This window comes from Aquarana catesbeiana, linkage group LG05, assembly GCF_042186555.1.
Source record: "Aquarana catesbeiana isolate 2022-GZ linkage group LG05, ASM4218655v1, whole genome shotgun sequence".
NCBI classification, from domain to species: domain Eukaryota; kingdom Metazoa; phylum Chordata; class Amphibia; order Anura; family Ranidae; genus Aquarana; species Aquarana catesbeiana.
In genome coordinates, this window is record NC_133328.1 from 148,814,724 (window position 1) to 148,836,269 (window position 21,546).

The window sequence follows — 21,546 nt, forward strand, 5'->3', positions numbered from 1 at the left end:
GAGGCTGCCAAGCTGGCATGATGGAGTTGCATTGTGAAAATGGATGAGGATGACTCTGGGTGGAGATGAGAGTTACATAGTGAAGAATCTCTTCACTGTGTAACTCTCATCCCTACCCAGAGTCATCCTCATCCATTTTCACAATGCAACTCCATTATCTTCATCCTTACCCAGCATCACCCATCCCTCCCTCCACAATGTATCCCCATCCACGTCCAGCATCACCTATCCCTCCAGTCTCCACAATGTATCCTCATCCACGCCCAGCATCACCCATCCCTCTCCAGGATGCTGGCCATGGATGGAGATAAAGGTATTGTGCTTTAGTCAGTCAAAAGTTGTTATATTGATTGATTCATGTATCACACCGCACCGAAAGGACTCAATGGGATGGCCAGTGTGCGGATCCGGTGGGACAGTCAGTGGCAGGCCCTGGGGAATGTTGATGGTCAGGCCCTGGGGGGCCAGGCCTAAAGCTCTGTAAGGGGCCCCAAAATTTCTGATGGCTGCCCTGTGAGTCATTTGCATACGTAAAGACTACATGAAAATGGCTGCCACGGGAATAATATCATAGACAAAATGGCAATGACATAAGTAATCTCTGGGCTACTAGAAAATGGCTGCCGTCACAGACAATCAAGTATAGCTATATAAGTACAACATCAATGCCCGCTGCTATCCCTGAAGAAGTCACGTGGGCGTAATGTAATATGTAGGGCGTGAGCAGAGTGACATCAGCGTTTGTAATGAGTTTGGCACTCGTGGATTACTTGTGTTTTTTTGTTGTTTCAAATGTGAGTAAAAGCTGTTTTTAGTCTAAATACATCTTTTAAAACTGTAATAAACTATGGTAAGTCTTTTTCACATATTTATCTAATTAGGGATGATACTGAGAGTGGATACCCAGGATTACCTTAGAGGAGATCACACTTACCATAGAGACTCAATGTAGGCTTAAGATGAGCTGTAAATAGAAACATGTGACATAAATTTGCAATGCAACCTACAGCTGGCCATAAATAGATCAAAATTTAGCCAGTTCAGCAGGAAGCCTCCCCGCTGCACTATTGTATTCTGACAGCGGGGAGACACAAATTAGCGCTGCAGCCTATTGCCTAGCTGATAGAGCAGCTTTTATCCAACAGAAATTGATTGGTAGATCGACTTCTGTTCAACCGCAGTGGCCACACTTGGATCAAAATTTGGCCAGTCCCTGCTGAACCAGCCATATTTTAATCATGTAAGGCCAGCTTTACACAAGCCAATAATTTGACAGCTTCAATACAGTTTTTTGTAAGATCGAATAAAAAAAAAACACACAGCAATTTTGACAAAAATGGTAACATTTTACCACTAGGTTTAATCCCTGAAATTTTGACCCCACATCCTTTCGGTCGATTGAAACCAAACCACCTTTTTGGGTTCTAATTGCTTTTTTCTAATAAAAAAGTTAAACGATCAATCGCTCTCTTAGATTACCACATGAATGGCTAGCTTAAGCCCTCATTCACACCTGAATGTTTTGTGGTGTGTTACCCTACGCCCTATGCTCATCAGATTGTAATGTGATGTAAATGAGATATTTTTGAGTGTAATCAGGTCATTTTTGGCCCCATAGACTTCAATGGCGGTGACATCACATGCATTTTTGTGTGTTTTTGAGCCTGAAGAACTGATTTCCTAACACCAGAAATGCCCAGCCCAACAAACAAACACCCAAAGCTTGATATAGTGCAAAACACTGGCACAAGGCTTGTAACATACTTGTTAAAAGCTTTCAAAAATGCCCAAATAACACACCAAGCATATGCTCTGCTCAGGTGTAAATGCAGGTTGATAACAGTGTTCTTATGTTGCTCTGGAGCATCCATTAAAAGGTACAGAATATGAAACTGTTGCACTAACTGTCCTCTAATAGATTTCTTCATAGGAATTTATTTACCAATTTAAGTTGGTGACAATAGCTTAAGTGAAACATAATGGGATTGATTTACTAAAACTGGAAAGTGCAAAATCTGGTGCAGCTGTGCATGGTAGCCAATCAGCTTCTAACTTCAGCTTGTTCAGTTAAGCTTTGACAAGAAAATCTGGGAAGTGATTGGGTTCTATGCAGAACTGCACCAGATGTTGCACACAGTTTTAGTAAATCAACCCCAATATATAGGAATATACTTATGGCCTTGTCATAATTAGGTTGACTACTAAAGGAGTTGAGACTCTTCACTCAATACATTGTGTGGCTATTCTCTTCAATTATGCAATCATGTGAAAAGCACATTTTCAATTACCTATTTCATCTGTATATAACTTGAATGACAGGAATTTGTTTTTCAAATAATTAGATACTTGACATAAATATCTACATAATTGGTGGCAATTCTCAACTCAGTTCAGACCATTTAAAGGAGATCTTCACCCTCAAATACATTATCCCTCCTCTTCACCCCTCTTCACCCATACTTCGGTCCTCTGTATGAATAGCATTTTCTTTTTATTAATTTACCTTTTTTGTGATTAAATTGTCCAGGCACGCCTTGCACGTCATTCACCTATCTTCCCTTTGCCTTCTGGGATATGCACATTACATACCCCAGGAGGCAAAGTCTTTAATTCAGTAAAGGAGGAGGGGCATCATTGGGAGGAGCTCCACGCAATAATGTACGTTGCGATAGGCAAGTCATTTGCTGCCTAACACACCAAAATGCACAGACAACACAGTGCACCACAATGCATGGTAGTGTGTGTTGAAGTGCCTTAGAGGTTACTGCCACAGGTTACTACAACACAACAGTGTGAATCTGGCCTAAATCTTTGTGGCTCACTGTAATACTTGGACACCTCCATTCACTCTTGTAGATCTGACCCAGTGACTAGCACAAACAAATGACAAAGCTCCTGATGTTCAGGAAGATATTAAACTTTCTGAATTCATCAAACAGCAACAATACCACCTTTCATTTCTGCTGGATTGCTACAAGGTCTGAGATCTGATTGAGAGCTACTGAGAAATCTCAGTGAGGGGCAGGTAAGCCAAGTATTTTGACAATTTTGGCAATTTATGACTATGTGACAATTTTGACCATAAATGACTATGGTATGAAAAAGTGGGCATAACTGTTTTAGTAACTTACATAGGTCGTTAACCAATCTATGTCACATGTTGGTAGAGTGACTCTTCTTCTCTAGACTGAGTAAGGCCGGCCATACACGGTTTGAATCTTGGCCGGTTCAGCAGAAACTGGCCAAGATTAAAACAGTCAATGGGCAGACTTGGGTACAACCAGCCTGTCATATTCTGTTACGATTATCGCTAGCGCCTGCTACAGCTACTAAAGATAATCACTGTCTTCTCCTGAGGAGATTTCCCTTCCTGTTCCATAGCCACAACAGAAAGTGAGAGGAAATTCCTCCAAATTTAGGGAAATCACCTGTAGTGGCCAGGGTCACCAGAACTAGTGTCCACATTGGAAGATTTCCCATCTGTTCCTGTTCTGATGATTGCTTAAAAATCTTTTACTTTCACTTTAGGTGATAAGGGTCACCAAGACAAATAAAGAAGGTGACTTTCCCTAAGGCCGGCCATAGATTGTTCGAATCTCGGCCGGTGGGCACTGACTTGGTGTATTTGATGAAGATCCACAGCTGATGAAAACTCTGCAACATCTGATCCACTTGCTGATATGTTAGATGCCTGGGCTCCCATTGTGTGCTTTGGTTTGATCTGCCAGCCCCTATGTCACTAAGGCTGGTTCAAATTTCAGACGGTTTAGCAGGAACCAGCTGGTATTCCAACTGTGTGTGGGTAGGCTGAATGTACCAAGTTGATTGATCGATCAACTTGGGTACAACCATCTTGCTGTTTCACTTTCGATTATCACTAGTAGCTGCTAGCGATAATCACTGTCTTCTCCCGGTCCGGGTGGGGACAGCTTCCCCTCCCCCCCCCACCCCCACCGGGAGCAGACAATTGCTCGGCAGGAGGGATTCCCCTATCAGCGTTGATGGGGAAATTGTGTGAATTTCTTTCCTGCAACCAATTTGCACCATGTGTGGCCAGCCTAACTCTATAGTACCTCTTTTTCTTTCTTCTTCAGTTTCACTGCAGGTAAATAATGGATCCCAAGCACAGACTAGTCTATTTTTCCAGCAAGTTCAAAGGCACGTTGCTATTGAACAAAACATATTTATGGAAAAGAAAAACACTTCAAGAAAGCATTTCAAAAAACTTGATTTTTTTAGCTTTTTTTTGGTAAAATACAGAGTGCAATTCTGATCAAAGAATTTCTCTATAAAGGTTCACACTTAAAGAGGAATTTTAGATGATTTGCAAAGAATTGGGAGGAGGTAGAGTTTTTTTTTTTTTCAGAAGAGACTTTGCATGTCTCTTCTTCTTCTAAAAAAAAAAATAGCAAATTTAAAAATAGTGCACACTGCCTTGCAGTGCATGAGTTATGCAGTGTATTCACTGGCTTTTCCCTGGTCTTTGTAATAACCAATGCATTAACAAGGAAAACATTGTAACCAGAATAGACCCAGTTGAATGATTAAGTTATTAGCATTACCAGCATGATAACTGGATTATGGGAATCTTCCAGGACCCCACAGGTCAATTTACTATTACTAAGTATCTGTCAACACTGGGTTTATCCAGGTGGGGCTTGAAGCTTATGTTTAGAGGCTTGGGTAGTGTTGCTACTCGGCAATAGGTTTTTCATAGAAATGGAGACAAACCCTGAAAACTCTAAAGATTCCTTGGCTTGTTTTGTTTACTTACTTTAAACACTAGTAAATGTGTGATGGAGGAGACATATTCCCTATAATCTGATATCAATGTTTTCTTTTAACTTTTGCCCTGTTAGAAGATGGGGAAACTCTTCATCAGTTTTTGTAGAAGTTAGAAATTTGCCAGCTGAACATATTTTTGGTTATGCATTAATCTTAAATTATAGACTTACAAAACACAGATTTTATTACGTATAACAGATGCCTGCAAATCCTCAGTTGTTATTCTAGGGTTCTATATACAATATAACTTTGGACTCATAGAGGCTCCATTTATAGAACCTAATTTTCCAGTTTAATGAACTTCAATAATAATTATTCTTAGATCTTAAAAAAAACTATTTTAATCAGGCCATATTGCACAGAATTGTTTTGCATAGAGCATATTACCTATATCTCCCAACTGGGCCACCCTACAATGTCAACCAAACCCTGGAATTTCATACATCTGGGCTGCAATGCCAAAGCCCAGTCCCGAAACAAGTTCCACCAGATGACTTTACTAGTTCACCTTGCTGTGGTGGGCTAGCGCTGAGCACCCATGCACGTACTCCACACCTCCTGTGGGTTGCCCTGGGTCCCCAACACTGCTTTTACCCACTCCACAGCAGCAATCATCTCTCTCTGCCAGCTGTCTATTGCAGAAATACACTTCAGAGCAAAGGAAAGCTTTTCCTGGGCATCTCCTCATTTCTAATGTGTATTATTCATGAGAGGAGAAGGGGCCTGTAAGGAGTGACATCCCGGTGCATTGAGCCACACTGATCTGAGGTCTGTCAAATCCAAGGAACAGAGAATTGCATGGTAGTGGGGTCAAAACAATGATTTGTGCTGGTGATGGAAGATTTATGCTGGGAGGAGTGATGTGGGGAGTAGGAGGATTTTTGCTGGGGGGCTATTTGAATTTTAAGTTAAAAGTGGGTGCATGGGGGGAGCATTTGTGCTAAAAGGGGGGGGGGGAGAATTTATGATAGAACAGGGGTGAGAGATTTGTGCCAGGAGGGTGAATTTGTGCTAGAATGGGGGGGAAATTTGTGAGGAAAGGGGGAAGGGGAGGACTAAAAGGGGAGGACTAAAAAGGGGGGATTTGCAGGGGACCTGAGAGGATTTGTGCTGGGAGGGCAAGAGGATTTGTGCTGGGAGTGTGGATTTGGGGGGGGGTTAGTGCTGGGAGGGGTGATTGGGGGGATATGATTTGTGCTGCCCTGGGGTACCTCAAAAGATGAGGATAAAAAAAGAGACAGAGGCCTTGGGAGAGTTGCTTATGGTGTAATAGCTTAACAGATAATTGAATGAAATATATGAAATATATTCTGAGCTCCCTAATGGGGGATCACACAGTCTGGAGTGACTTCTTACTAGGATTTGTGCTGGGAGGGGGGTTTGGGGGATGCAAAGATTTGTGCTGTCAGGGGATTTGGGAGAAGAAGAGAATTGGTGCTAGAAGGTGCTAGGAGGGGGAATTGGAGCAAAGGAGGATTTCTGCTGGGGGAGATTTGAAAGGGAAAGGGATGTGTAATAGAGGGGGGGTTGGGGGAGGGGGATTTGTGCTAGAAATATGGATTTGGAGGAGGAGTTGTGCTGGGGGATGATTGGGGGGGGGATGAAGAATTTGTGCTAGGGTGGGTGTTGGGGGGACAAAGATTTGTGCTGTCAGAGGGGATTTGGGTGGAAAAGAGAACTGGTATTAGAAGAGGGATTTGTAGGGGAAAAAAATTGTGTTGGGAGGAGGGATTGGAGGTAAGGAGGATTTGTACTGGGGGAGATTTAAAAGGTAGGAGGATTTGTAGTTGAAGGGAGATAGAGGGTTAAGATTCGTGCAGGGAAAGGAAGAGATTTGTGTTGGGAGTGGGAATTGGGGGGTTGTGTTTGGAGGGGGGAAGGGGGGATTTGTGCTTGGCGGGGAGATTTAGTGGGTGAAGGAGTATTTGTGCTGGGAGGGGGGATGGGAGAGGGGGATTTTGCTGGGAGGGGAGATTGGAGGGAGTGTGTAGCAGAAAGGGGGAGAGAATTGGGCTGGGGGGAGAAAATCAGAGGGGAGAGATTAGTGCTAAGAGGAGGTTTTCTTATGGGAGGGGGAATTGGAGTGAAAGAGAATTTGTGCGGGGGGAGTTAGCAGGGGAGGGGAATTTTACTAGCAGGGAAGTACAGCTGGGAGGGGAAGAGGATTTGTGTTGGGAGGGGGGACTGGGGGGAGACAATTTGCATTGGGAGGGGGGATGAGGGGGATTTATGCTACGAGGGATGGATGGGGGGGGGCAAAGATTTGTATTTGGAGGGGTGAACAGATTAGTGCTGGATTTTTTTTGAAGGAAGAGTGGGGTTTGTTTGCTAAAATGTAAAATGGGAGCAAATATTGCTTGTGGAGAGAATTTTGTACTCTCGTGGCCACTGCATTGTACATTACACACCCCTGACCCCTGCACTCTTTTCATTTTGTACTCCTAATCTCTACTCTCTGTATGATATTTTACTCCTAAACCTGGCACTGACTGTAAGCACTCTGTTACATACTCCTGACCCTTGAGCTTTTTGCATTACACTCAACATGCCCCTGTACTCTGCATTACATAGTCTGGACCTCTGCACACTAGACTATGGATAAGGTTGTTTTCACACTGCTTTTGCTCTGGGGACACCTGCCACAAGTATTATGGACTATTGCCAGAGACTTTTATGGACTCAGTTATAATATAATATACACTATATTACCAGAAGTATTGGGATGCCTGCCTTTACTTGCATGTGAACTTTAATGGAATCCCAGTCCTAGTCCATAGGGTTCAATATTGAGTTGGCCCACCCTTTGCATTTACAACAGCTTCAACGCTTCTGGGAAGGCTGTCCACAAGATGGGAGTGTGTCTATTGGAATGCTTGACCATTCTTCCAGAAGTGCATTTGTGAGGTCAGGCACTGATGTTGGATGAGAAGGCCTGGTTCGCAGTCTCTGCAGTTTCTTGCAGTCTCCTTCCCTTGTATAAGCAAAATTAGTGTGCAAAAAGGAAAATCCTGAGCACCCCCCCCCCCCCCCCCCCAGAGTAGTACAGTGTTGTTTTAATAACACTGTGTTGCTATCATCATAGTACTCAAAAAAAAAGAAAAAACTTTAATTTTTTTTTTTACATACTGTCCCCAGTCAGTGTCCCGATCACTGCCACACCAGTTATATGATATGATCATGCTGCACTGTACTGGTGACAGTATGTATAAAAAAAATATTATTTTTTTTTTCCGTTCTGTGATGAGTAAAAAAATTGTGAAAAAAACTATTTCTTAATTTTCCAGAAAATTGTGACGAAAAATTACAGCTTTGAAAAACTCGCCATGCCTCCTACTAAATGCCTTGGACTGTCTACTTTTCAAAAAGGGGTTGTTTGGGGGATATTTGTACTGTCTTGGCATTTTCAGCCCTCAAGAAATTAGATGGGAAGGGTGATTAGAAGAGTGTCAGTACATCAGGGTTGATCGATTTTCATATATATATATATATATATATATATATATATATATATATATATATATATATATATATATATATATACCATAGTTTGCGTTTCCAACAGACTAAATAATATACACTGATTTGGGTTATTTTCACCAAAGAAATGTTGCAGAATACATTTTGGCCTAAATTGTTGAAGAACGATTATTTGCAAAATTTTATAACATTTTCTGTATTTTTTCATTTATTTAGCAAAAAAATGAAAAACCCAGCGGTGACTTAAATACCACCAAAAGAAAGCTCTATTTGTGTGAACAAAACAATAAAAATTTCATATGGGTACAAGTGTTCGTTTATGAAGCAGTGAAATCTATTCACTGCTTCATTCTCCGGCACTCACAGTGAAGATCTTTCTCCTCTGTGTGCCTGTTTATGAAGCTTTGTAGATGCTTCACCTTTGGAAGAGTGAAGAGATCTACAAACGCTTCCAAAAGTGGGGAACGGCCCCTGATACTGGAATCTCGTGAGACTTTACGAGATTACAGTACCAGAAATTCACAGAAACACAGAGATGTCAGTTTATTAAGCAGTAATAAATTATCACTGCTCAATACATGGACAGACAGCGTGGATTAATGTTAATGAAATAACGAGTCCCCCTATATTATATACATATGTATACACACACACATTATATATACATGTATATACACACATTATATATATATATATATACATATACACAATATATATATATATATATACATTAACACAATATATATATATATATATATATATATATATATATATATATATATATATACACATAAATATGACAGGGGGACATGGTTACAGTGTTGGGGGGTCTGAACGAGGCATAAAGAAGTTAAAAATCTTCCTCCTTCCCCCTCAGATCCCCCGGGATTCTCTCTTCACTCCCCGATTCACCAGCTCTGAGCTGGTGAATCGGGGAGTGTGAATTCTGACACAGATCGCTAGTGAAGCGGTGAGATCACCGCTTCATAAACTGGCCGTTACTGTGTCTTTCAATGAGGATTCTCCATGTGTAGAGATAATCGGCGGGAGAACAAGTTCAAACACTTCTCCCCCCGATTATCACTGTTTCATAAACTGTTTATGGACTGTGATCAGCGCTGATCACTGCTTCATAAACGGACACCAGAGTGTTGTATGACTGCACAATTGTCATTCAAATGCGAGAGCGCTGAAAGCTGAAAATTGGCCTGGTCAGGAAGAAGGTGAAAGTGCCCTGCATTGAAGTGGTTGAAAAGGAGTCAAAGTCTTTATTGAGTAACTATAGACCTGTTAGTTTAGCTTATATAGTCAGGAAGATACTGGAGAGTTTAAAAAAGACCACATAGATGGTTTTTGTTAGACAAAAATATATTAAGCCATAGTCAGCATGGATTCATGAAAGACAGAAGGTGTAAAACAAACCTGATTTCTTTTTATGAGGAAGTAAGCAAAATGTTAGACGGGGACAGGGGGGGGGGGGGGGGGGGTGGACGTAGTATACCTGGATTTTACAAAAGTGTTTGACACAGTTCCCCACACATGACTTATGTGTAGGGTAAAGTCTAATGGATTGAAATTAAATGGATAAAAAAACTGGCTAAAAGATAGAATTCAGAGAGTATAGGCTAGCCTCCCTGGCGGTATGATTATTTCGGATTTTAGGTGCTGAAAGCGGTACAATTATTTTGCATGGAAATTTGGCGTTTTATATTGTAGGTCTGTAAATCTTAACAATAACACACTTAAATCTGTCCAAACCAGAGTCTAGTAGATATCCCGGGTATGATAAAGTTTGAAACACAAAAACATAAATTATAATATAATAAATAAAAATAAATAATTAAAAAAAATTTAAAAAAATAGTAATAAAATAAATTTCCCCACAATTCACTATCACTCAATTCTGCAAGTGTTCTAATTTACTATCGCTGTTTTCTAGCTGGTCTAAAGCCACTTTTGACGTAAAGGGACACTTTTTGGTTGCTATGGACAATCTCCAGTTTCCAGGCAGAAAGAACAGTGTATATCATGTAAAACTGCATGCAGGGCATGGGCCAGAGCACTGGGGACAAAAGGGATGTGAAATCATTTCATACAGTACTGTAATCTGTAAGATTACAGTACTGTATGTGTTATGATTTTGACATTTTTTTGAATTTGCCGCCAGGCTCCGCCCCCGTGCGTCGCGCCGCTCGCAGGGAACGGAGCCTGGCACGGAGAGGCTTCGGAGGAGGACGGAGTCCTCGGACACTGCGGGTGACATCGCAGGATCCCGGGGACAAGGTAAGTAACGCCGCCCCAGGATCCTGCAATGTGATCCCGAGTGTGGCTCGGGGTTACCGCTAATGGTACTGAATTTTAACCCCGAGCCACACTCGGGAAAACCGCCAGGGAGGTTAATGATTCTTACTTTGAATGGTCTAAGGTTATCAGTGGTGTACCGCAAGGTTCAGTGTTGGGACCCTTACTTTTTAATATCTCTAAAAATGATATAGGGTCTGGGATTACAAGTATCATTTCAGTGTTTGCAGATGACACCCAGCTATGCAGTGGAATAGCGTCCTTACAGGATGTCTGCAACTTCATTACACTGTTTAATTGGGCAACTATGTGGCAGATGAGGTTTATTGCACTTGGGGGGTAAGAATATGCATGCATCATAAGCTTAATAATATCATGCAATGCCAAGCTGTGGTTTCCAAAGCGAGCAAAAGTCCTTTCTTGTATTAAAAGAGGTATGGACTCCAGAGAGAGAGAGATAGATATCATTTTGCCCCTGTACAAATCATTAGTAAGACCTTATCTGGAATATGCAGATAAACTATAACTAGATAAAATGCAGAGAAGGCCAACCAAACTGATAAGAGGTATGGAAGGTGCTCAGCTATATGGACTGATTTGAGGAACTGAATTTATTCTCTTTTGAGAAGAGATAAGGGGGGGATATGATCAACATGTACAAATATATAAGGGGTCCATATAGTTAACTTGGTTTTGAGTTATTCAATTTAAGGTCATCACAGAGGACAAGGGGGCATTCTTTACACCTGAAGGAGAAGAGATTTAATCTCCAAATGCGGAAAGGCTTCTTCATAGTAAGTGCTGTGAAAATGTGGAATAGACTCCCTCAAGAGGTGGTTCTGGCCAGCTCAGTAGATTACTTTAACCTCCCTGGCGGTATGATTATTTCAGATTTTTGATGCTGAAAGCGGTACAATTATTTTGCATGGAAATTTGGCGTTTTATATTGTAGGCCTGTAATTCTTAGGAATAACCAAACCAGAGTCTAGTAGACGTCCTGGGTATGTTAAAGTTTGAAAAACGAAACCAAAAATTATAATATAATAAATAACTATAAATAATTATAACAAATAATAATATAATAATGATAAAAATGATTCAATAATGTAATCAAATCAAAAACACTGAAATTTGCTCAGTTACAGAATTATAGCTTTCATTACTTTCAGTGTTTGATGACGAATTTCTCCACAAATCACTATTGCTCAATTCTGCAAGTGATTCTAATTTATTATCGCTGTTTTCTAGCTGGTCTAAAAGCACTTGTGACGTAAACGGACACTTTTTGGTTGCTATGGACAATCTCCAGTTTCCTGGCAGAAAGAACAGTATTTACGATATAAAACTGCATGCAGGACACTGGACAAACCACTAAGGACAAAAGGGATGTGTCATTATTTGATACAGTACTTACAGATTACAGTATACTGTATCTATACTGTGTTTTTTACTTTTTGAACAGAGCTCGGCACTGTGAATCGAGCGAGACACGGCGGCTCGCCGATCACAGCGGGGAGACATCGCAGGATCCAGGGGACAAGGTAAGTAACATCTACATAGATCCTGCGATGCGATCCCGAGTCTGGCTCGGGGTTACCACTTTTGGTATTGAAAATCCACCCCGAGCCAGACTCGGGAATACCGCCAGGGGGGTTAAAAAAGGATTAGATTGTTTCCTAAATTTACATAATATAACTGGATACTAATGTTTATTGGTAAGGTTGATCCTAGGAAAATCTGAATGCCTCTTGGGGGATCAGGAAGGAATTTTTTTTTCCCACTGGAGCAAATTTGATGATGCTTTTTTTTTTTTTTTTTGCCTTCCTCTGGATCAACTGTGGGCATTGGATAGTGTATATGGAGGTTTTCGATTTGTGTGTTTTATTTTTTTCTCAGTTGGTTGAAATGAATGGACCTGTGTCTTTTTTCAACCAGATTAACTATGTAACTAAAGCGTTAAGCACAAACTAGGTATAGGAGGAAAGACTTTTGCATATATTGACTTTTGAAACAGAACACCCCAAGTTTCTTTTATAGAAAGCGTAAGAGATTATAATAATTAATAATTATTATTATTATTATTATGATAAGTAGCCTCACTAAGCTAGGTTTGAATCTCCCTTATGTCAGAGGTTGGGCTTGCCTTGAAAATATTATAATGTGATGCCTATATCAAGTCCTGTGTGCCATATACCCCCTGCCCGTTGTCAGCACTTCCTGTTACAAAGACTCTGTGATCTACAGTATATATGTAGTTGGGGGCTGCCCCTCCTTGGAATGCCAGATGTTCCCACACACACCTGCACTATCCTGTTCTCTATAGTCATACACTTGCTGTTTGTCCCTGTTGCTTTCCTGCAAGAAGGCTGGATAATGTGCTTGCATGCAGTGAACTTGCAAACACAGCTAGTCAGGGTGATATCTGTGGAAGGAAAATATGAATAAAGGAAAGCTTTATACATGCTGGAGGAAGGAGTGGCTGCATTCTTTGCAGAATTTAGTCATGAAAGGTTTGAGCAAGCACTTAGGCAGCCTACAATAGCACCTGACAGTCAGGGCTGCTGTTAGAAATCACAGGGCCCCAGACAGCCTACCTGCTAGGGCCCCTCTTCCTGGCCAAAAGTGACTGAGGACCTAGATTTATCAGCCCCTTTCTTTGCAGCCTCAGCAGGACAGATTAATGAATAGGAAATGCTCTGAGGCTTCCTGGTCATTCACAAACTGAAGCATAGTAAACAATGAAAGATGGACATAGGAGTGATGGGAACCAATCGCTCTCTGTGTTTATTCAGGAAAGGAAGGGGCCAGTAAATTACATATTTACCGGCCCCTTTTGCCGCTCTCTATCCTAAAACCTCTCTCTTTGTGCCCATAGTAGCTGCCGGTAAGAGAGGAGAGTAGGGAAGCCGGAAGGGCTGCGGGGAAAAGGGCAAACAAGGGGCCCGGACAGCAGGTGGGGGGAATGTGCTATGAGGGGCGTCTCCAGCTTTCATATTTAGGGGGGGCACATGGGGGGACAGGGACAAAAGTAGGGGGGCCAACTATAAAACGCAATAATATATATATATATATATATATATATATATATATATATATATATATATATATATTATATATTATATATATTTTATTTTTTCCCAAGAATAGAATGCACTCAAGAGGTCTTGTTAGAAAGAGAGACGTTAGCCGAAGATTGCAGCTGCAGGCGGACACTTTTAAAGATTATTTAAAGTGTGTAATTGTTCTTTTAATGTTGGGCTAACATACATGCTCATCAATGCCGCCTATCAGTGCAGCTTATCAGTGCCCATTGATGCTGCCTATTAGTGATCAGTGCTCATCAGTGCCACCTATCAGTGCTCATCAAAGTAGCCTATCAGTGCCTATTAGTGCAGCATATCAGTGCTTATCAATGCCACCTATCAGTGCCTCCTCATCAGTGCTCAATCCCACCAATCAGTTTCCCTCTATTGCCTCCTATCATTGCCCATTAGTGCCTCCTATCAGTGCCCATTAGGGCATGCAGAGAACACCCAACAGTGGGAGTGGCTCAAGAGAAATAGGTAAATTGAATCTGATAAATGTGCATAGAAACTAAAGTGCTTAGTGGTAATTCACTAAAATATTTTAAAAAACGATAACATGGAGAAAACAGCACACTGCAGTGTGAATAAACAAACACTTAGAGAAATACCTAAATATTAAATAGATGTGCAAATTCATGCCGATTTCATGCTGTGCAAAATAAATTAAAGTGCTGAGTGCAAACCAAGTGATACATACATAACTAGAATAAGTGAATAAAGTTGAAGCCATCAGATTAAATTCATTTATGAATTATGAACAAAAGCGGATCTCCTGATGGCTATTAACCACCATTTCATTGTTCCTCCACCGAAAATAAAGTGATGTGCAATAAAACAAGAGTTCATCTGGATATTTGAGATCTTTACACCCACTTTGGTGCACCGCCACCGCCACTAGCCACTACTGTGAGCATACAGGGCGCTACCAGAGGCTGCAGCCACAATACATAGGCCCAAACACACTTCATTGTAATCCGGCAGCACAATCCCACTCTGACTGGCTCCAAATGAATAACCTGCATTGCGATTTTCAAAGGCTCGCCAACTGACATCATCACATGGTAGCTGCAGTCATAATATATGCATGAAAAATAAAATCTACTATGGTGCATAAACCCTTTCAAAGATTATTTATTTGAAAGTGCAAGTATTGCACTTTCAAGTTTCAGTACAAACAAATGGCCACCTATAACTGGCCTTTGCAGCAAGGAGCACATGGAAGGGCAACGCATGCAAATCAAAACCAAAAGACATTCCCAGATCAACTTACTGACCAGCCTGCAACCAACCAAATGATCCTGTCTAACAGTGTGCATTTTGTTGATTGCTAAATGTTGATTGCTCTTCAGAGGGCAAAACTAGTGTGCATGAGCCAAAAGGGTTAAAGATGGAGCTAGCAGAGACAGGAAAGGGACAGAGCACACAGACCTGATGGATTCCTTTCTTCCTGTCACAGAAGTCTCTGTAATAAACATTATTTTTGCTGACATAAATCAGTGTATGAGGTCTGTGTGTTCTGTCTTCTGATGCTGAGGATCTAACAGGCTGATAATTACAACATATATAAGAGCATGTTTTCCCCTTGTCCTGTCCCTCTATGGAGAACACTGCCTGCACTAAACCTCACACCTATCACTCTGCAAGCTGCTGCACTGTGCACACCCTTCTTCTCCCCTCCATGAAGAATGCATAAAAAGAGGCTCACATGGGAGTTACAGAGCTGAGGGTTCTGGCTTCCTCTGGAGCTGCCTGAAATCAAAACACGGCGGCAGGGGAAGTGGGAGGGGTTGTAGCACAGGCACAGCCTGATTGGATAATAGTGATCATGTGCTTAAAAGGATCCCTCCCTCCTTATGCTGCATGGGGCACAGGAATGAGATACTTTAGCCCTGCAACTAACATGTTGTTTGCCACCTCCATACACACAGGGGCGGGCTGAGGGTCGGGAGTGTCACTGGTAGCAGCACACCCAGGCTACACTAAATCTCTTCCCAAGGCAGCTGCTGATGGGGGTGCTATATGCAGGGCTGTGTTTTGGCCTAGGCCAACAAGGCCTAGGCCTAGGGCGGCACTTTGCGGGGGGCGGCAAAAAAAGCCGCCCCCCGCATGAGAGAAAGTCCCCCCACCCGATTCCCAGCTCCCGCGGCCGCCCCCCGCACACATGCAGCCCATGGCGGCCGCCTTGCTGTAGCGGCGCTGTTGTGTATGGGCGTGCTTGGCAGAGAGTGGAGGGGCGTGTGTATGGGCGTGCTTAGCAGAGCTCACGCCCCTCCACCCTCTGACAAGCACGCCCATACACAGCAGCGCCGCCCGCTACAGCAAGGCGGCTGCTGTGGGCTGGGGGCGGGCGCGGGAGCCGGGAATCAGGAAGACGGGTGGGGGGACTTTCTCTCATGCGGGGGGCGGCGTGTGACTCATGCCCCCATAAGCGGCCGATGACTGGTGGAGGTGGAGCCTTATGCTCCGCCTACCCTCCTCCACACTGCTTGACCCTTCTCCTCGGCACAGCAGGTAAAGTTATTGAAAAAAATTATAAGAGTTTTATGGGAACAGTGTTGGTATTTGATGGCACAGTGGCTACAATTGATGGGGCACAGTGACAGCGTTTGATGGGGCACAGTGGCTGCAAATGATGGGCACAGTGACACGTTTGATGGGGCACAGTGACAGCGTTTGATGGGGCACAGTGGCTGCAAATGATGGGCACAGTGACACGTTTGATGGGGCACAATGACTGCGTTTAAAGGCACAGTGGCTGCAATTGGTGGGGCACAGTGACAGCGTTTGATGGGGCACAATAGCTGCGTTTAAAGGCACAGTGGCTGCAAATGATGGGGCACAGTGACAGCGTTTGATGGGGCACAATGGCTGCGTTTAAAGGCACAGTGGCTGCAATTGATGGGGCACAGTGACAGCGTTTGATGGGGCACAGTGACAGCGTTTAAAGGCACAGTGGCTGCAAATGATGGGGCACAGTGACAGCGTTTGATGGGGCACAATGGCTGCGTTTAAAGGCACAGTGGCTGCAAATGATGGGCACAGTGACAGCATTTGATGGGGCACAATGGCTGTGTTTAAAGGCACAGTGGCTGCAATTGATGGGGCACAGTGACAGCGTTTGATGGGGCACAATGGCTGCATTTGATGGCACAGTGGCTGCAAATGATGGGCACAGTGGCTGCATTTGGTGGGCACAGTGGCTGTGTTTGGTGGGCACAGTGGCTGCGTTTGGTGGGCACAGTGGCTGCGTTTGGTGGGCACAGTGGCTGCAATTGATGGGCACAGTGGCTGTGTTTGGTGGGCACAGTGGCTGCGTTTGATGGCACAGTGGCTGCGTTTGATGGCACAGTGGCTGCAATTGATGGGCACAGTGGCTGCGTTTGGTGGGGCACAGTGGCTGCGTTTGGTGGGCACAGTGGTTGCGTTTGGTGGGCACAGTGGTTGCGTTTGGTGGGCACAGTGGCTGCGTTTGGTGGGCACAGTGGCTGCGTTTGGTGGAACAGTGGCTGCATTTGATGGGGCACAGTGAGGCTGCAATTGATGTCTTTTTTTCTGAATTTCTTAGTTTGTTTGCACCCCCCCAAAAATTTTGAGCACCAGCCGCCACTGGCATGTGCAAAGTGCTCCATGCATGCTAAAATCAATGCAAACCCTTTAAACAGTCCACATTTAGTTGCAGTCTCCAGGGAGTGGGGAAGGGTACCTGTTCCCCCCTCCCCCCTGAAAGGTGCCAAATGAGCCTAAAGAGGAAGGGGTGTGGTTTACAGATGATAGAGCGGGCCTTAAACAGGAAGGGGTGTGGCCTCGGCAGGAAGGGGTGTGGCCTCGGCAGCAAGGGGTGGGTCGTATTTAAATTAGGGGGGGTGCATGAGTTTAGTCAGGCCTAGGGCAGCACAAAACCTAAATACACCACTGGCTATATGTGAAATTATGGGGGAGTTAAAGCACCCACCTGACACCACCCCTGTATCAGTGTTCCCAACAGCTCAGAGCCCCAGAGCCGGCATTGACAGTTCTCTCTCCCCTCCTTCCTCTCTCACACGGAATGATGAGAGAGGAGACACACAGCCGATCTGCTCCTTCTCCCCTCTCCTGTGTGTGTACCGTGGGAAGTGTGAGCTCATTGGCTTCACACTTGACTTCCCTGGAAGCACACACAAGAGGGGAGAAGGAGCAGATCGGCTGTGTGTCTCCTCTCTCATCATTCCGTGTGAGAGAGGAAGGAGGGGAGAGAGAACTGTCAATGCCGGCTCTGACGTCACTGGTTGCTAGATGCGAGGCAGCTCTAGTAACCAGTGGCTGGGAGTAGACTCAGGAGGTGGAGGAGGAGTCGGAACCAGCAATACGGCAGCTAAGTCTATACCTGTCCCCTGCATTCCCAGTGTCCATTTTTTTTAATGGGGGGGGGCACATAGGGGGGCACAGTATAATGTTGGGGGGGCCATGGCCCCCTCTAGCCCCCCCTAGTGACGCCACTATGACCGATCCCCCTGCAGCGCAGCCAGAGGGAGAAAGAGGAAGAGAAGCTGGCAGCGCTGCAGGGGAAGGCCGAAGAGGATTGGTGGCTGCAATAAGACAGTATGCCTGGGCCCCCCTTTTAAACTGATGGTGCCTGGGCCCAGTACAGGAGGGCTGGCTGTATTGCCTTATCAGCAGCCCTGCTGACAGTCACAGGGACCACAGGATCAACTTGTAACATGGGTCAAAAGTATGCTTTATGAAGCCCAATTGAAATCACCCAGCCCACCCAGCTAAAATCACCCAGCCCAACTTGGGGAGTAGCACTAGGACAGATCTACAAACTTAACATAATTAATTACTCAAGAGGGAGCCATTTGTTCCATTTGTAGAGTGATCAGTTGCCACTTTTAGCAATTAATCGCTAACGTTTTTAGCAGTGCGATTAAGGTACTAAAAATTTCCTTGGGTTGGTGGTTTTAATACATCACAGTACAACTAAAGACTCCTGCATGACAATCTAAACAAGTCCCAGATCTAGTAACTATGGGACAACTATGGTGTAACTATGGGGTTGATTTACTAAAAAAGGAGAGTGCAAAATCTGGAGCAGCTCTGCATAGAATCCAGCTTTTTTGTCAAAGATTAATTGCACAAGCTGATGTTAGAAGCTGATTGGCTACCCTGCACATCTGCACCCGATTTTGCACCCGTTTTAGTAAATCAACCCCTATGTGAGCCTCAAGCCTATATATTCAAAAAATCTCCTTTTTTTCTTTCCCTGATTGAGCCAAATCCTCCTTCATTTGTCACTCAAATGCTGCTCTTCCCAGGCACTGAGGCTCTTTGTGGGAGGGTTTCAGCGGCACAGGGAGTTCTACTAATCCAGAAAGCATTTTTATCCCACTATAGTATGAGTATGCACAGCTTACATGAAAGTGGAAACTCTGCGGTGAATTCAGATGCAGTGCAGCATTGTTGCCACACCATCACAGGAAGCTGTATTTGGCAGACTTCACTGGCAGGATTATTTGTAGGACTTTGCAGAGAGAATAGGAAAAATTGTAAGTGCAAATGTACTCATAATTGGGTGCTGCATCACATATTTTTAATAAGAGGCCATAGTTACTCTAAGAAAAATCGAATTGGTGCTGGCAAGTTGTAGGTAGACTGGTCATGGCCCTACAAAATTCTCCCGCCTATGGGTTTATTCCTTACCAGAAGTTAAGCAGGAAGGCCTCTAGTGGAACAATACTTACAATAATTTGTATTTATAGCCTGACAGTAAAATAATAAAAAAAATCTTAAGACTAAATCTTTGCATCTTCTACACCGAGTTTACCATGTTATTACAAAGTCTCTGACCAACAAACAGATGCTTTGAAAGTGCTATTTGTTCTGGTTAAATGTACTTTCCTGCTATGTTTTTCACTTTTGCAATCTGATAAAACAGGAGCTTTGCTGTGTTGAGCGCCCTGCTAGAAACCAAGTGCACAACATTATGCTGTGTGTAGACCACTGGGTAAAACCTAAAAATATGCTGCTGCTATTGCCCTGCACAAATACCACTTCCCAACCACTAAAATATTTCTGAAGAATGGTGCCACTTTAGTTAACAGAAGTACATATACTATAGAACCTAAGAAATGTCCTTGTTCTTAAAGGAAATCTGTACTGAAGAATTATAGGGGCTGCTGTGTTCTCCTTCTAAAGATGCTAGTTGCTTGGCTATGAAGCTGACTAAATGTCCAGGCATTTAGCATTTTCAGGGGAAGGTATGAAATGACAGATACCATATTTCTACTATGACAAGTTGTCTTAATGTTTTTTTAAAATGTCAAACAGTGAAACTGAAATATTGAATGTAGGAAAAAAAAATTGTAGCGATGTATATGTATGTGTGTGTATATGTTTACATATGTATAACACACACATATATATCATATGTGTGTGTGTGTGTGTGTGTATATATATATATATATATATATATATATATATATATATATATATATTTATAATTTTTTCAACTCACTATATTTTTTCCTTTTTAAATATATATATATATATATATATATATATATATATATACTTTTTTGTTTGTTTATTTATTTATTTAAGGGAGTGTGTTGCACTCTAAACGTTTTGAATTTCAGTATAAAGCTCTGCCATCATTTTTTGTTTTATGACTTAACCAACCATAAAAAGTTATGATCTCATTAATAGAAGAACATTTTATTTTGATACATCGGATGTATCTAATTAGTGCTGGATTAATAGAAGCTATCCTCCCTCTATAATCTGCTTTCAAATCAGAGGGAAAAAAACAATATCAAAACAAATAAAGCAAGATAAAATATAATACAAATCTGGAACTCTGCCGCCTACATGTTTGAATCCTTGTTCGTTGGACTAGTGCATTTCAGTGCTAGAATTAAATGCATATTAATAATCTGATACATGGAATTTTCTCCAGAGCATAAATGAGTTGAAAACCAAATAACAGGAGTGTCATGCGTGGGGACAGTAAGATATAAGTGAATGCGGTGACGTCACTACTTAAAGTATAGACGTTAATACAAGGGACAGATGTGTGCTCTGGATACAGGTCGCCCTTGTCCTAGCAAGTCTTCAGGGTCTTGCTGTGTAGCCCCCTCGCAGAGTTTAGGCACCTTGTTAAATCACATTACATCCTCTATAAAGAGGGTGGAAAACTAGGCTACTTAACCTCCCCTGATAGGAACTGTAAACAAGCACTCAAGATTCAGACCCTTGATCCTGCTTTAAATATAGACTTGTTTATCAGTGTCATCCTAGGAGGATTAATTAGATACATTTATTCACAATTTGGTGTCTGACACCACAGCTTAGGAATGCCTTATAATCACAAGGTGTTAATTGGGGCCAGGCAGGCACTTATGTTTCTATTAAGTGTGAGAGCTCCTCCAGAATACATTTCTGCTCCTGTGTCCTGCCTTTTATTGTACTTCACTCTATACACAGAAAGACCGAATTATTTCAACTTGCTCAGATAAATGTTTTTAATAACGAATTTTTGATTATTCTAGGTAAATAGGATAGTTACTAATATACAAACAAAAAAATATAATAGGGAACGTGAAAAAGAAAAATAATGAATTGTATCTTTTTTTTTTAAACTAAATATCCTTTTTAACTTCTTCTTTTATGTCACTCGCAGTTTAATCTTATTAACTTCTTCATTTCCTCCAAAGGAAACAAATTGTACCTTTCTATGTATGCAAAGACCTTTAACTTAATTCCACCCTCCACCAATTAAACATTCTGAAAAAGGCTCTTTTATCTCTAATCTAGATGTGTGAAGCTGTAGAAAGATAGAAAGATTATTTAGAAAAGGTTTACAATATATATATATATATATATATATATATATATATATATATATATATATATATATATATAT